The following is a 17,974-nucleotide window of genomic DNA, read 5'->3' on the forward strand; positions in this document are numbered from 1 at the left end:
TCTCCTACATGTCCCAAACTATACTAGATGATTTACACTTGTTTCATTTTTTATTTTTAACAATATATGCATTACCTTTTATTTTCAATGTCCAGAGGAAAAACTAAGGCTGAGACAGGTCAAATATTTTGCCCAAAGACCCACAAACATGAAGTAGCAGAGCCAGGATGAAATGTTAGTTCTATTTGATTTCAGAGCCTGTGTATTTTACAAGTACAGAAGAGAGACACCTTACCCGAGAAGGTCATTTAGGTAACTTTTGAAAAAGTCAAATAAATACTCATATAAGAGAAAGTGAAGTAAATGATGCAGTTGGAGAATTACAACTATCTTACTAAGTCTGTAAAATGAGAAATGTCATAAAATAGTACCTAGAGAGAGAAGTATAGATGAACCATATGGCTTTATATGCCATTGCTTTACTATTACAGTGTCTGGCATATTGTCTTTGACTTTTGCATCAACATATATATCATTCTTTAAACTGTAATTCCTGAGTTTTACCATATTTATCCATTTTACGTAACTTTCTCAAAACACCTATGTCTTGTCACCTACACAGGAAATCTTTATATTTTTTCTTGATGATTCTAATTAAGTTTAAGTTCATGATCACTTTGCCAACTGGCAACTACTAACTAGCCATTCTACATTTTAGTTGCTGGATACAAATTTTGCAAAATTATATTCGTTAAATAATTAAATTTTGAACAAAACATTTCTCTCCTATTAAAGTGCAATGTGTTCACAATTCTTCTTAAAGAAAATAGAGGTGTTCTCTTTTGATCTGAATCATTTCTCCATGGTTTTAATTGGTGAATATGTAAGTGGTTTCATTTAAACTATATAGTATTTCTAAGTTTTAAAAGAATTAAATATTTCAAGCTTAGTGTTTTGCTAACATTCTTAATATATTATCAACTTTAAATAGGAGAAATTGTTAAGGCATTTAATATTGTTTAAAATTCAAATTTATATTTCATTTGTATTTTATTTTTTATTAAATATTCAGCAGTTGTTTAGTTTAGTGCACATGAGTATTTGCCAATTTTCTTAATATCTGAGTCTCCAGTAACAGCAGAGGGAGCTCATAGTGTATTCTTTTGAGATTTGCTAAGTTACATATTTTTACTTCTGTTACTCAATGGAGTTTTATTTTTTCAAGGGAATTTGCATACATATGTAATAAAAGATATAATTTATGGGCTATGTCTTATAGCAATAAAACAGAAAAATAAATTTGACAATGTCAGTACATATACATTCATTAAATTCAGTTTTGGACTTTAAACTTGAACTACTTCCAAGTGTTATAAGTACCCTAGATTTCTATGTGTTGCTCAAACCTTTTTCCTGAACTCTATCCAAACTTTGTTATTTATTCAGTATCTCTCCTTGGATACCTAATAGATATCTCACACAGTCCAAAGTAACCTTCCCTTTGCATACCTGACTCTCTACAGTCTTCCCCATCTCTGTTGAGGGCAATATTCCCCTTATAATCATACAGACCAGAAGTCTTAAAGTCATCTTGACTTATCTCTTTCTCATAAATCCTAGGTCTGACCCATTACATAATTATGTTGGTTATTCTTTCAAAATGTTTTTAGAATCCAACCACTTCTCAACATCTCTATGCTACCACCCATCTCATCTTTCATAAGATTACTACAAGAGTCTCCTAAATAATCTTACTTTGTAAACCACTTCCCTGTTCGACTCTCAACACAGCCAGCAGCAATAATAATCTTTTAAAACAAAAGGTATGTCAGGTGTTCCTTTCTTTAAAACCTTGCAATGGTTCTTTATTTCAATGAGAATAAAAGCTAATGTCTTTATAACAGCCTATTAGGCTTTGTATGATTTCTCAGCTCCTTCCCAGTTACCTCTCTGACCGAATCACTTGCTCCTCTCCCTCACTAGCTACAAAGGTGCTACTCAGCCTTTTCGATTTTCATCCAGGTATGCTCCTAATTTAGGGCCTTTGCCTGGAAAGCCTACTTCCTTTGTCTGGAAAGCCTTTCCCCCAAAGATTTACATGACTAATTAATAAAGTTAGTACTCCTTTGTTCTTCACTAAAATATCTCTCAATGACGTAGACTTTGAGCAATCCATGCAAAATTGCAATCCACTTTCCTTTGCCACTTGATCTCTCTTACCCTACTCCACTGTTTTTTAAATAGGTCATGTTACCTTTAAATATACTAAATAATTGTATTCATTATATTTAGTATCCTTTCTAAAACCTAAGTACCAAAAGGCAAAGAGTTTTTGAAATCCCTGATGTAGCTCAGGCATATAGAACAATTCTTAGCACATAATAGATAACAAAAAAAGTTGGTTGAATCAATATATAGATAATAAACATTAATTTCGATTATTTTTTATGGTATATGTGCTACTGTCTATTTTCCGTACTGTGTTATTATAATGGTGATTCTTTTTTATCCAACACGCCATGGTTAGAACTTCAAAAATAGTCTTGATGAAAATTATTAATTATATATATATATTTGTATGTATATATGCATGTATGTATGTCTAATAAAGCATAGCAGGTATTTAACAAAGGAAAATCGATTTATAGCATAATATATTTTGAGCAGAAGGGTGTCAAACATTGTAATAACTTTCAGTAGAGAAAAGCAGTATTTTCTCACTTGAAAGATTTTATGATAAAAATAATCGGTTCAGATCTCAATATGACCTTTCTTCCAATTTCCTTAAAATAATAATGCTAATGTACTATGGAAATCAAATGAGTCTGCTAGTATTTAAGCTGGTATTTTGGACTAGTAGGGATCGGATTGCCTACTATAACTGAAAAATCATAAATCTTAACTGTTAGATTTGCTTAAAGAATATATTTACACTAAGGTTAAAGTATTATTTTTATTAGCTTTATAGGCTATCATAAAAATAGGATTAAATCTGCTCGCTATTCAAATAATTGAATAGCTTTCTTTCACTGTCTAGAGAACAAGCTCAAAAGGTATTTGCATGGTTTCTATCAAGCCACAACTTGTTTCTTTCTAAAATACACCAACAGAAAGAAATCTAACTATGAGCAGTGAACATACAATGCAAAAAATATATCTTACTGTTCAATTGACACTTGAAATTTACTGGATTTCGTTAATGTCACCATAATAAAAAAATTATCTATTTAAAAATATAAAAATAAAAAAATAAAATACAGCAGGCATGCTCAAACTCAGTACCTTTGAATACACTATTGTTCTCTTAATTTAAATATTTTCTGAGGGCAAAGTCCATCAGAATATATTCTACCTTTCCCCAGATCTTTCAGCTTCTGTTGCAGTTAGGTGTGGCATATGGCCAAATGTTCTCCAACTTCTGTGAGCTAAGAGATGTGTACTGCTTCTAGGTCTGGCCTACAAAACCTTTCTCAATCTCCCCTCCACTTTTTTCCCACTTTAGCTGGTGGGCATGATTGTGCCCAGGGAAATCTTGAAGGCACGTGTTAAAAATACCAAGTAACCATCAATCTGCCTTGAATAATTGTGAGCAGAGACTGCTCTGCTTTATGAAATCTTGCTCTGGATGCTTACATATGAAAGAAATACACTTTTGCTCTATAATTTCTGAAATGGAGGGAGATGCCATTTGTTAAGGATTTTTAACTTACTTTAACCCACAACTAACAAACTCTAAATATGTACAACTAAGTAGATGCCTTCTGTTATCTTTACGCCACTCACGAGGCAGAACTGGAATCCTGTGACCACTGAAATATCTACATTTATTCCCCAGAAAAATTACAACATTCAATGGTAAGTATTTGTTAGTATGGTCATCTTCCTCTTACAATTCCACTTTTAAAGGACAAGGATTCAACCCTTTCCATCCTTGGCTTCATTTATAGAGTATCTAGAATACTCTTAAGTCCTAAATAAATAATTATTGCATTATTATAATAAATAATACATGAGTGACTGAAGCAATGACTTCAGAAACAATGCAAACATCATTCAGCTCAGAAGCATTTTATTAAAATATTAAGTACTCAAATATTGAAAAATTATAAAATATTTCTCTTATATGCCTTTTTCCTTGCTCATTCATCCTTCTCTAGTTACACTGACATTGAAGTTGCTTCAGCCACCTGAATCTTTGATAGATAATGTTAACCTTTTAGAGAGAAGGTGTCATTGTTACTGTGGGAAAAAATATAAGCAAAATCAAAGAAAACAAAACTAAAATAGATGATTTTTTTTTTTTAGAATCCCGACAGACACAGTACAGATCACAAAGAATTTTCAGAAGTTCATCTCTTCAAATAAAGGTTACATTTTCAAAAAATTCATCATTTAATATTGAACACAACAGAATGTAATAGAATGCAAACTTTGAACCACCATGATCAACAAAACAGAAATTCTACACTGATATTTCTGGGTAAAAATGATGTCTTTTTAGAATTCAGATAGTCGCATTACAGATTATAAAAATTTTTTCAGAAGTTCATCTTGTCAAATAAAGGTTACATTTTTTAAAAAATCATCATTTAATATTGAACACAAGAAAATATAGTAGAATACAAACTCTAATAAAAATTGTTTTATTCGCACTGCTAATTCTCTCCTTTAATTACACAAGAGATGCTTTAAATTTATATTGGAAGGACACATCACTTAGTTTGGTAAGGACCCAGCTGTCAAAAGGTCAATTGTTATTGTGTGCATGGAAACCTTAATAAAATTGCATCACACATTCACTGGTAGGGGTTAATTAGTTAAATCTTCAGTGCTATTTAGTAATTTTCACACATATCACACAGTTCAAGTGCACACAATACAAAAAATTATACAGCAGTAGAAATCTGACACAAGAAAAGCCAGATCAAATTTAATAATGCCTACATTTTCCTTACATTTTCAAAATAATATAACTTTGGCTCAGAACATAACTTGTGCCAATTAAATTACTCTGTATTGGAAAACAAAATAGCAGAAGATCAAAGAGAAAAGATGATATATCAAGAGAAGAACTAGCAATTAAGCACATTATACAACAACCACTATAGAATTACATTGTTTCAGAATGTTGTAAATCACAGAAGAATGTTGTATCAAAACAGAAGGACCATAAGGCAATAAAATGATGGACTAAGAAGTTGTTAGGAAACAAGTTGATTATTTTTTCTATTCTATGTTTTGATATTTAAAGGATTTTTTTTTTTTTTAAATCTGCAGTCAGTCTTCTTTGGGATAATTGTACAATATTTTTCAATTATTTGTTTTCAAAAGTCATATATTTAGAATTTCAACAATCTAGGTAATTTCATATCAAAGGGTAATACAATTCAAGAAATACACATATTTTTACTACCGCTCTGTCTTTCTCCCTTTTCTACATGTCTGTTTTTCCTGGCTGCTTGCCAACATTGCATTAGAATCCATTATTTCGACAGAAAATTATTTCAGTTTGTGTATTGTGAAAGGGAGTATTTATAGGTATACCTTTCTTAAATGGTATGTTTTCTATAAAATTTACATTTGAAAGAATTATTTTATAAGTTTGCAGAACTATTATATATGTATAATTTTCAATTTGCATAAAAACAAAGTAATTGATTTAAACAAAACTAGGGATGGAGATGTCCCCAACCAGAAACTAACTAATGTGAACTTTACCTCATGTAAATGAAGTCCTAAATAAAATTTATTTCACCCATTAACAGGATATTATATATTCCCTCTAACTTTTTTTATGGCAATATGTGCAAGTCACTTTGGTATCAGGGGATTCAAAACCATAAGACAGGATTCCTTCATTCTACAGGTTGAGAGAAATTAAAACAAAAATTATTTTATGGATATATGATGAGAGACATGTAAGGAAAGTTTACTGGTTGAATAGAGTAAGAACAGATGATTCTTTCTCAAGAAAAATTGAGTCTGGGCATTGAAAGATAAATAAGATGTCAAGGGCATCTGAGGAGAAACACAGGGAATAGTAATAGCAAAACCATGAGTCAGGTTCATTAACGTTTAATACATTTTTGCAGCAAGGTTAAGAGATCAAGGTTTTATATTGAAATATTATATTGGAAAGGCTAGTTGGAGTTTTCTGGCCCCATCAAATCCTCCCCTCACCACACAACTGACATCCATAAATCATATCCCTAAATTCATCCCCTCACACAAAAGTTTAAAGCTAGAACCATCTAAACTGGTTCACTTAATGCTATGCTTCCCATTGCTGAGTATTCCCTTTTCCTCTCTGTGCTTAAGTACATTGTTTGTTTGTTTGTGTTGAGTCCTTTATGACAAAAGAACCTGTTCAAACTGGGGGCTTACATTTGCTCATTACTGTACGCCTGAGCATAGAATAATAAGTACATGACAGGTAACTATTTTAAAGGATCAAATAATAATTTTAATTCCATTTTCTTCTTCCACAACAGAAAAATCCTTGCCTATGGAGATAGGATAGTCATCTCCTTGGTGACATATTATTTTGTCATTTAGAATAACTATAGTGTATATCAAACAATTCGTTTGGGAGAAATTCCATCTTCATTTAATTATGGCAACTATAGAGGTGGGACATAATATGATGACTGATGCGAAAGCTCTCATATTGTAATTTATCACCCTTGCAAATGGGGTTAAAGTCAAATCATTAATGGTCTTCAATAAACTCTAATCTTCCAATTCTGGTTCCAAACTTTATTTCTGTATCCATGAAGCTCAATAACATTTTGGAATAATAAATTTTGGTCCCACATTTGTTATCCTTAAAAGCAAATGGCATAATTACTGCTTGGTGGTGTGTGCACTAGCTACACTGAGTTTGGGCTTAGTGTAGTGATCTCTTACCAAGAAGTGTCATCTGATTTACCTTAAAATGTTTCACAGCAAATGCAAACACTCTTACTCTATCACATTACTTATTATTTATTATTAAAATTATTTGGATCTTACTTTGATCTTGAAAAAATGTAAATGTATTTTAAAAGAGTATTCTGTAATACTAACAGTCCAGAGAAAATGGTGTAAACGTGTTTCTTCTTGTTCTTCCAAGCTAAGAACAGCTATAAACCCTGGCTATAACTTAAGAGGCAACTAAAAGAATATTTTAAAAGATGGAAAGAGGAAGGCAGACTAGTTAGACTCCAATAAGCATCATAAATATACTTCAAGAAGCAATTACACAAATTATATTTATTTACAACCTATCATCTTTCTTATGTATTTTTGTATGCAACCTCGTTTTCTGTTTTTCTATGAGATATATTTCATTTTCTAAAATAGTTTTTGGGGGCAAATCCAGTGTAGAAAATTAATTTTTTTTTTTTTTTAGATTCACTTATTGGTCCCAATAGTTTGTGTGCTTGCTTGTTTCTTTCTCCAGGAAATGGTATTTGTGTTTTGTAACCTGTGAACTGTGGCATAGATGAGAAAAATCTTTCCATTGAGATTAACTATCCAAAATGTAGAACAATCAAGCACCCAACTTTAGCTTTAAATCCCCTAACGAGTTTAAAGCCTCAAATGCCTAGAAAAGACAAGGAGATTAGGTAAATCCATTTAACAAGTTTAGGTGCATTTTTTTATTCTGGTTAAAAGGAATATATACTTGCATTTTTTAAAAAGGAGATAGAAGTAATTTACCACGTAGAAGTAATTTCTCTCGTTTTCCTTAAAATATGTAGTCTTTCCATTTATCTTTCAGTATTGGGGGAAAAAAAGTTGTAAGTAGGAATCTGATGCAGGCACTACTCAGCTCTGGCTCATTGTTGTCTTGAGGAAATGTGCGACCAGCATTGCCAAATCTTATTGTTATTTAGGATAAACAAGAACTATAAAATTTTAAAATGAGGTACACAATATGTAGAGTAGTGCAAGCCAAACAAAGCCTGTCTATCTCCTGGATACAGCTGTGGGCCCACTTATGACTTCTATGCGAAATATCAAACTATTGTCTTCTGAATTTATTGTTGTGAAAGAAAAGTCTAAGAATATCCTAAGCTTCCTTTAAATCATTGGTAGTTAACATTTTTTTCCTGCCAAGATATTTATTAAGCTTAAAAATACTATTGCAGGGAGGGAGAAGCGAGTAAAGGGGATCAAATATATGGTAGCTGAAGGAAACTGGACTTTGGGTGGTAAACACACAATAGAATATACAGATGTCAAATGATAATGTACACCTGAATATTATATAATTGTATTAACCAATGTTACTCCAATAAACTTAAAAAAAAAAAAAAAAAAAGAAACTATTGCAGTTCTAAATGCTTGAGTCCCTAGGTGTGAATGCCTTTATTCTTTTTCCATGATACATTGTGAGCATTATTTTATGTATAAATTTAAGTCTTCAACTCCAGAACATTTTTTCCATTATACTATTGATTTTTAAATTTTATTTGTTCTTTCATTTTTTTCTGATACATCTACAGTTTCTCCATTTGCTATCCTCTATCTTTTATAGTTGTCATCTCTCTCCAAATTTTTTTTGTCTTTGTCTAATTCTTCTGCACATTTGGAGAGTTTCCCAAAGTTCTCATATAAAGCATAGCCTTTTCCCTAGTCATCCTTGTTTTTGCTCTTACTTGATAGAAATAAGAATGGAGCATCTCTTTGGCTAGGAAACTAAAGATTACCTAATTCTTACACCAGGCAAGACCAAGCTATCTTATCGAAGTAGTTTCCAAGATTGTCTGTCTGTCTATCATCTATCTATCTATCATCATCTATCATCTATATTGATCTATCATATATTATCTATTATCTAACTACATATAGAGAAATATAGCATTCATTTCTTCCATACTAGTTAAATAAATATAAGGCAAAAACAGACTCTGAGAACTATACTGTTTCATTTTCCTTACCCTTAACATCCCAAACAAAATATAAAATATTATTAGAATTTGGGAGAAAATTATTTTCTAACATACCTATTATAACCATGAAGACTGTAGACAGTTGGGTATTTTCTTTCAAAACTAGAGTAGAGCTAGCCCACTTAAGCGCAGTAGTGGATGTCACATGGGAGAAGAGAATAAGAAGGGAGAGAAAGATGGACAGATCTCACTTTGCATGGGAGCCATCTCTTTCTATTACTCGTCTAATGACATCAATGAAAATGTGGAAGATTCAAATCTTCAGTGACTTATCCCTAAAAAGAGGGTTTCATTATGTTCTCAACTTTGCCATAGCAATTACTTTTTCATAGTAGAAAATAAAGAGAAAGGTGGGAACACAAGGGGGAAAAAAAGTGGGAGACCATAGATTCTTATTCAGAATAGACACACTGGTCTAATGCATTTTTTATTGTTTCATTGTAATCTTAATTCTAGTAAGCTCTTCTTTTATCTCATTCATCTCATTGATAGACATATTTTGAATCCCTATCAATGAATTCCTAATTCATATAAATCTGTTTTTTATCATCTCATCTTGTAGGTCATGTTATAAAATCTGCATTTTATTAAATTTTGATGTCAGTAATTTTTCAAAAATATTCTCCCATTTCCTAGGAAAAATACTTTTTGGCAATGTCTTCCTCACTTCTTTTGGCCATGAGTTCTTTTTTTTATTGTATATGAGCATGCATATGTTTATTGGAGTTTACTAATATTTGCATTTTGAAACTTACTCAAGCCACAGTACTAGATTCTCAAATAGTTTAAATGTGTTTTCTTTGATTTTCCTTGTTTCATATTTATTTATCTAAATATTTATTGAGAGCCTATTTTCACACCATGAGGATGAATTCCATTTGATTGATGATACAATTCTCCTCTCATATTTCATGTATCAAATTTATTGCTCCCAGTACGGTTCTCAGCCTTGAGTAGTAATGAGCAAACTTTCAGAACTTCATTTATTCTTTGCTATTATCTTTTTTTTTTTTTTTCCTATTTGGTGCACTAACTCTAGATTGGGTCATACCATCTGTAATCCTCTCTAACTCTGATATTTATAAGGAAGTTGCCTCTAAAATCTATTTGAAGATTCTTGCTTGTGAATTATACTCTTCCCTAGTATTAAACTAATACATTACTAATTTTTTAAAATGATCCCTTTTTAGATTCAAACAGATTCATTCAGATACCCATATTACTTACATCACCAACTCCACTCCTTCTGACTAGGTTAGTGTCCTCTTGCCTTAGAGTACAGCTGACTTTTAATGTCACTGCTCCACATAACAAAAAGGATTTCTAAGGAACCCCCTTCCAAGGCTGACCCAATACTCCCTCTTGCCTATAGCGCTCCCCTTTTATTAGACTCATTCAGTCTTGTATCACATTATTTCTTTGCATACAAAATCTCCGTAGTGTAGGCCCAGTAATCAAAGCACATTTTGTTCAAAATTAAAAATTTTCTTAAATTTAATGTAAATACTTATAGTCCTTAATATTTCTTATTGACTTTCGTGTGTGAATACAGTAGAATGAATCAGAAAAGTTAGAGTATTTATCATTAGAATTGCTTTTAAAAGATGGAAATGAGTATTGCCCTTCTAGTATAAAAATATTTTGATAAATCTTTAAGTTTCATGTAGATTTCTCACAATAGCTTTCATATGCTGACTTGTTAAGATTTTTAAAGGTTTTGAGAGGTGTACCTAAACATCCACCCGTCTTTCTTTCTAGATTCTGAACCAACTGAGAATAGACAGAGGGTACTGGTACAAATTTTTTAACAGTATCTATTTTATTATTGATAAAGTTAGATGAGTAAGTGTGGCATTTACTCAAGGCCAAATGCATTTTTTTGGACTTTTCACTGACTACCTTCAGGTCTTTCTTCGGGATGAGGATTGGGGAAGCTCTATGTTTGTGACATGGTAATATCACTGAGGAGAACAGGCAAAAGGCAGCTCCCACAGAAAGGAGGTGCACCACATTAAAATCAAATCAATGACTGTCAGGCTCTCAGCATTATTAGTTATTTCTCATACCGTTGGGAAGCCAAGGAATATTCTCTCCTTAGGAGAGAAGACAGAGGATGGGATGATGAGAAGGATCATAAGCATTTTCCCTAACATACAATTTCCCAATTCACCTTTTGACAAACTTTGGATTATGGCTTCATTTTAAGGTAAATTTCACAGAGATCAAGAAACTCAGAGTAGAACTTTATGCCAATGAAAAAGAAACAATGAAGAGATCATGGCCACAGATACATAAGACAGTATCCTGTGACATCTACTTTCTCAACGTTTCCTGTCTTCACTGCATTGGTTCTGTCTCAAGGATTATCTCTTTCAAAATGCAGTGAGCTTTCTGTTTAGACACACGTGCTATGGTATGCCTTATATTGGAAGAAGGAATCTTTTGTCATGATTTAGTAATTATTTATTTTCCCTCTCCAAGTGATGGGATCTACTTCATTTTAAGTAAGCAAAAATTTGCCCCCTAATAACTGATAACCCCAAAGTTTCTCAGATTAGGTGACCAAAAACATGTTAAAATACGAAGTAGAGAAGAAAAAAATAACGTATTAATAATACATTTTTGTTTCCCAGTAGTTGACACATGGTACTATATGTAACTAAAAACTTCTGCACAGCAAAAGTAATGATCAACAAAATGAAAAGGCAACCTATGAGAAAACTCCTCTCTCCTATTAAAATAGCTAGAAAAATCACAAAATAGTTGGAGATTAAATTAAACTCATCTAAACAACACCTGAGTCAAAGAAGAAATCTTAAGAGAAATAAAAAAAAATTTAAAATTAAAGTCAACTCATAACTTATCAAAATTTGTAAGATTCAGTGAAAGCAGTGTTTAGAGGAAAATTTATAGCGTCGAATGCATATATTAGAAAAGTAGAAAGATCTAAAATTAATAATCTCAGTTTCCACCTTAGGAAACTAAAAAAAGATGAGCAAATTAAACTCAAAGTAAGTGGAGAAAAGAAATAAATTTTAGAGTAGAAATCAATGAAATTGAAACAAGAAATCAATGGAGAAAAGTAATAAAACCCAAAACAGCATCTTCGAAATATCTATAGGCGGTATTACAATTAGTAGTATCAGAAATAAAAGAGGGAACTTCACTAGAGATTCCATAGGCATTAAAAGGATAAAAAAGGAATACTATAAACAACTATGCCTACAAATTTGATAATCTAGATGAAATGTATAAATTTCTTAAAAAATATAATCAGCCAAATCTCATGCAAGAAAAATAAGTTTAAATAAGCTTATCTCTATTGAATGTACCTATTTTAACAGTGGAGAGGTGATATATCATTGTATTTTTGATTTGCATTTCCCTGATAAGTAGTGAGTGATGTGGAGAAACATTTCATGCACATGTTGGCCATTTGTGTAACTGCTTTGGAAAACAAGTCTATCAAGGTCCTTTGTCTATCTTTTTATCATATTATTTGCTTCTTTCCTGTTGAGTTATATGCGTTTCTTATATATTTTCAGTACTGACGCATTATCAAATAGATGGTTTACAAATAATTTCTTCCACTCCATAGGTTGCAATTTTTGTTGATCATTTGCTGTGCAGAAGCTTTTTAGTTTCATGTAGTCCATTGTACTGAATTTTCCCCTTTGGTTGCTGGTGCTTTTGGTGTCATATCCAAAAACTCATGGCCAAAACAACTGTCAAGGAACTTTTTTCTCTATGTTTTCTTCTAGAAGTTTTATGCTATGGTCTTGCATTTTAAGTTTTTAAGTTGATTTTTGAGAATGGTGTAAGAATAGGGATCCGGTTTCATTATTTTGCACATATATATCCAGTTAGCCCAACATGATTTATTGAAGAGACTATCTTTTTCTCTATTGAGTATTCTTGACTCTGTTCTCAAATATTAGTTAATTACAAGAATGGGTTTATTTCTGGGGTCATAAATCTGTTTCATGTGTCTATGTGTCTTTTTATGGCACTACTGTACTGTTTTGGTTGCTAGAGCTTTGCAGTTTAGTTCGAAATTAGGTAATGTGATGCATCTAGCTTGGTCTTCTTTCTCAAGATTGCTTTGGTTATTCGGCTTCTTTTGTGATTCCATATAAATTTTAGAAATTTTTTTTCTATTTCTGTAAAAAATGCCATTGGACTCTTGATAGAGATTGCATTGAATCTATAGATGGCTATGGGTGGTATGGACATTTTACCATTATTCTTCCCGTCCATGAACACAGAATATCTTTCATTTATTTATGTATTCCTCAATAGCTTTCATCAATGTCTAATAGTTTTCAGTGCACGAATCTTATACCTCCTTGGTTATATTTATTCCTAAGTAGTTTTATTCTTTTTGATGCTCTCGTAAATGGTTTTTTAAATTTCTTTTTTCAGGTACTTCATTATTGGTGCATACAAATACAGTAGTTTCTTGTCTATACATAGTTACTAGTTGGTCTTCTTATGAGGGGAACTGAAGTTAGAAAAGTCCTACGTCACCATTTTAATGACCATCGTTAGCACTTACTCACTTTTAAAATTTACTCATCATTATATCCCCAGCAAGGATTATAATAAATGAAACATGGTAATGCTGAATTGCTTCATCTTCAGTGATGCCACTGACTGTTCAAAGATGCCTACTCCAAACTAAAAATGTTATTCTTCCTCTTGACTCTTGAATTATTTAATGTATCTTATTGAAAGTACATCTATTTTTACTACAAGTTTTGATAGTTGTAGTGCTCATTATTTAGTCATTTCTTCAGTATATCTTTTATAAATATAAAGGTTGGTAAGTTTTTTGTGTGAGATGATTCAACAATGAAAGTTAACTGCTATGTCAGCGTCAAAATTAATCAGAAATATCAAAGAGTGTGGGAAACATACTCAGATTGTATACATCTCAAGATAATTTGAATGACAATGCTGACAATAAATTTATGAGTCTCAGAATTCAAAGAACAAAATGATAACATAGAAATAATTTTGAATAAACATCTTCCCAAGAAAATGTAAACTGGGCACTCTGCCAGAATCATAGAGTTATGGGCCAACACTTGGACTTAGTTATACGCCTTTGGTTTCTGGGTCCAGCAGTATTGCTTCTTCTTGCAAAATACTTGTGCAATAATAACTTTGCTTAAAAAATTCTCTACCAAATATTTTGGCTAGTCTACATATTCGGGGCTGCTGCTGTTACATTAGGCTTATCTGCTGAATTAGAAAAAGGTGACCCCTCTAGGAAAATGAATTAGAAAAAGGTATAGTTTTCCTCAGGGCTAACATAACAGCTTGTTTGAGAGGATCTTTAACTACAACAGGTTCTGCTGGCTGAGGGTCCCTGTGCAGGATACAACTTTCATGACTGTGTATGGTCAGCCTGCATATATGTACCTTAAATTTGCTTTCTTCACAAAATAATGAGAATACAGGCTTAGTAAAATACAGAAGCACTGTTTTAGGTAAATGTCCCCATTATTATCTTCATTACTTGATAGCCTGTTTTTTTAAAAAACTTGATCCAGGTATAATTTCTTAAACCTTATGCATTTGAGCTGATGATAAGTTCCACGAGAAAGTGGAAAATTATGAAACCTAGCATTTACAACCATGTTTGCAAGTGTGCTGCCAGTATGCATTTTTATAAATAGTCACTGAAAATTTTGTATAATCTTGAAGATTATATATGAACAAATAAAATGGCTAAAATTTTTAATATATCAAAGGGAATTTATTTCTTTATTGTTAATGCCAGAATACAAATGATATTTCCTTTTAAACTAGCAAATGACAAAATCCATTGAACTGTTCCTAAGGTCGATAACTTACTAATCAGAATCACCTCCAAGTGATTTATGATTTTCACTATTGCAGTGCTACCAAGGAAGAAAGTGTAATTCCAGTGCATACAGTATAATGTCATAAGCATATTCAGACGGCCTAGATTCAACTCCTTACTTAACAGCTTACCAGCTGTGCAACATTGGAAAAACACAATAGTTTGTCTAAAATAAGAAGGGGTTCGTAGAGAACATAAGTCCAAAAGTGGTTCCAGCATTCAAATATCTTCTAAAAATATTCTGTTTTTCTTCTGATTTTTCTGTATAGGAGACTTTTATATCTTCCCAGGACCTCTCATTTTGCCTAAATGAGTAGACAAATATAACTGAATGCAGTAGGCAAATATAACTGAAGTTTTTAAGCTTTTAAGGAAATTAAGAATACATCAAGATTCATTTAAACATTTGTCATTGTGTTATTAAGGCACTTTATACCACAATTTTCATCTATAAAATGAAGCAAATATCACACCATCTCATAGAATTATGATTACCAAATGACTTACATATGTTATGCTCTTAGAACTGTATCTAGCACTAAATAGTAAGCACTCAATAAATAATAAATCATTATTGACATCCTCGTATTTCACAGAAATGCAAAAATTCAGAAACCTTGAGATTTTGTTGATATAATCAGAATCAATTTAATAAATTAAAAATCTGTGTAAGGTCATCTGAGGTTTTTTTTTTTTCCTGAATTGAGGCTTTTTATTATGGGATATACATACCACTATCACTGTTATTAAGACACTTTTACGTCATGACACTTTATTATGGAAGCTATATAGTTCTGAAATGTAATCAAGACACTTATACAAAGAGACATTTTGGAATTTGGCCTCTTAAGCTAAATATCAGTGAAGGCTGACATAAACATCATTAATAAGCATATTAACACTTCATCCAGTGTTAGGGTCTTCATTTACTCCAGTTGTGCTTCCTTTGGCAGACGGCTGTTATGTTTCACTTTAGTGCCATATTGTAGATGACAGAGAACTTGCATTTGTCAAGGAATAATTTCCTGAGATGCAATGTCAGGAAGTAGGATGGTATAATCTAACTCAATGAAGTCATCATTTCTTTGCATTTGCTTGACAGTTTGAATTTTTACCATTTTATACCATGTGTTTTCAGTAGAATTCTGCCATATTATATAACCACAGGCAACCCAGGCTATATGCCGAACTGGCTTCATTTCTGGAGATAACATTTCTAAAACTGTCTGGAATATTTTGTGCTTCTAGTGGTTCCTTCATGGACTTGAGTCTTTGATAGAATGTTATCTTCTTCATCTGGGTTCTTTCCAATTTCTTTTTCCAATGTGAAGTTGACTTCTGGTGCAGTATCTTATTCCATTGGAGGGTAAAGTGCTTCAGCTGTACAGTTCACTGTCACTTGTTTTTGGATAATTTCTTCCACCGAAATCTTAAGGCGATACTTATATTGTTTGACTGCACCAGAAACACCTTGTGGGGTGTCCCCTGCTGGTAGTTGATGCAGTTTTCCGCCACGGAGGCTGTCCTGGAGGCTGGGTGGTGGATCAGCGGGATTTCCATTCTCGGTGAGCTGCGGCTGGGTGAGCACAGGTCTGCTCAAGCTTAACGGGACACATAGCAGTGCACCGCCATTCAACCAGTTCCCGGTTGCTGAAAAGTCATCTGAGTTTTTTATGTGTTACAATTTTTTTCCTTAGGAATTTGAATAAATGGCAAAAGCAGAAGAATAAATTCCACGCAGAGATTTAGCTTAGAATAAGTGATATAGATGTACAGAATGTTTAGAGCAAAAAGTCAGTAAAAGAAGGAAAAAATAAAAGTAAGTGGTGATAGGTGGATATCTGGAAGAGAAAAATATTTTGTTGTTATTATTAGATTCCTTTTAAAAATACCAGGTTTGTGTGCTGCCTTCTCAGAACCCACACGCTTTGAGTGTTAAGAGGAGGAGTTGTTAGTACTGAAGTAATTATAACAAGGGTGTAAGTTTCTGTAGGTGGGAGACAACTTATTACATGGAGATACTTCTTATTTTAGTCTTAGAATAATATTTAATTGAATTTAGATATTCAAGGAAGACTACAGTTCTCTCTTCTGTGTGAAACATAAGACTGACTGAAGAAAAGTGCACTTTATATTTGCACAATGAAGAGTCCTCTCTATTTATAGGGAATATTAATGAAGTACATCGAGAGACTGAATTTTTCTTGGGGATACAATCAGGCTCTGTACCCCTTGAAGACAATTTTAGCATTTTCCTTTGATGATATGCTTGCCTAATATCTTTAGTATCATAAAATGTTAATAAGAATACATACTCTAGAGCTTTTAGTTTAAAGTTTTGAATGCTGTATAAATACCCATTATAAGAGAAAATAAAATAAACATCTTCATCCCTCTGTTTATAAATAATTACTACCTTTTCTCTTTTTCCTTCCTTAAATAGTCCTACAGACTGATTACTATGTGCCACTGCTCAATGCTGTTTCTGCACTGCTTTTATTTGTGTGGGGATGCTTCATTAGTTTCATTACCCAGAAAAAGAACTTAGTGCCATATTTGGAAATTTCTCATTATTTTATCATAAAAATTGAAGAGCTCAATACCAGTAGCTAATATGTAGATTCTAAGTGAAGGAATCATTTTTAAAAATTAAAGACTTTATTTTAAAGCAGTTTTAAGTCTACAACAAAATTGAGAGGAAGGAACAGATTTCCCATGTACCCCCTACCCCTCACATGCACGTTCCTCCCCACTATCAGCATCACTCACCAGAATGGTATGTTTGTTACAATTAATGAATCTAAGCTGAGATATCAAAATCACCCAAGGTTCATCATTTACCTGTTGTTGTTGTATGGGTTTAAGAAAACTCATCTATGTATAATGACATACCCATCAAAATAATATCATATAGAGTATTTTGCTGTCCTAAAATTCTTCTGTGCTCTGTCTTATTCATCATTCCCCACCCGACCCTGGCACCCTTGGATTTTGCTCTAGAGATGAGAGAAGGGAAGTGAAGCTAGATTCAAAAAACATTTGTCTTCCATCTGAGTTACATTTTAAAGAGACTCTAAAAACTGTCTGCATATGCATACTTAGTCTTCCATTTTTATTATAAAATTCAGTTTGCTGCTTGTGATATAAAAACTCCATGAGCTTGATTCAGTTGACTTGGAAGTCAGAAATCCATCCCAGAAGATGCTTAAATTGTACCTTGAGAAAGAGT

At 32.3% G+C, this 17,974-nt stretch overlaps 1 pseudogene; it reads right to left on the minus strand.

The window, feature by feature from the left end:
- Positions 1-15,671: 15,671 nt before the first annotated feature.
- Positions 15,672-16,305, minus strand: LOC102892799 (annotated as a pseudogene).
- Positions 16,306-17,974: the final 1,669 nt, after the last annotated feature.

This window comes from Pteropus alecto, unplaced genomic scaffold (genome assembly GCF_000325575.1).
Source record: "Pteropus alecto unplaced genomic scaffold, ASM32557v1 scaffold76, whole genome shotgun sequence".
In the NCBI taxonomy this organism is placed as follows: domain Eukaryota; kingdom Metazoa; phylum Chordata; class Mammalia; order Chiroptera; family Pteropodidae; genus Pteropus; species Pteropus alecto.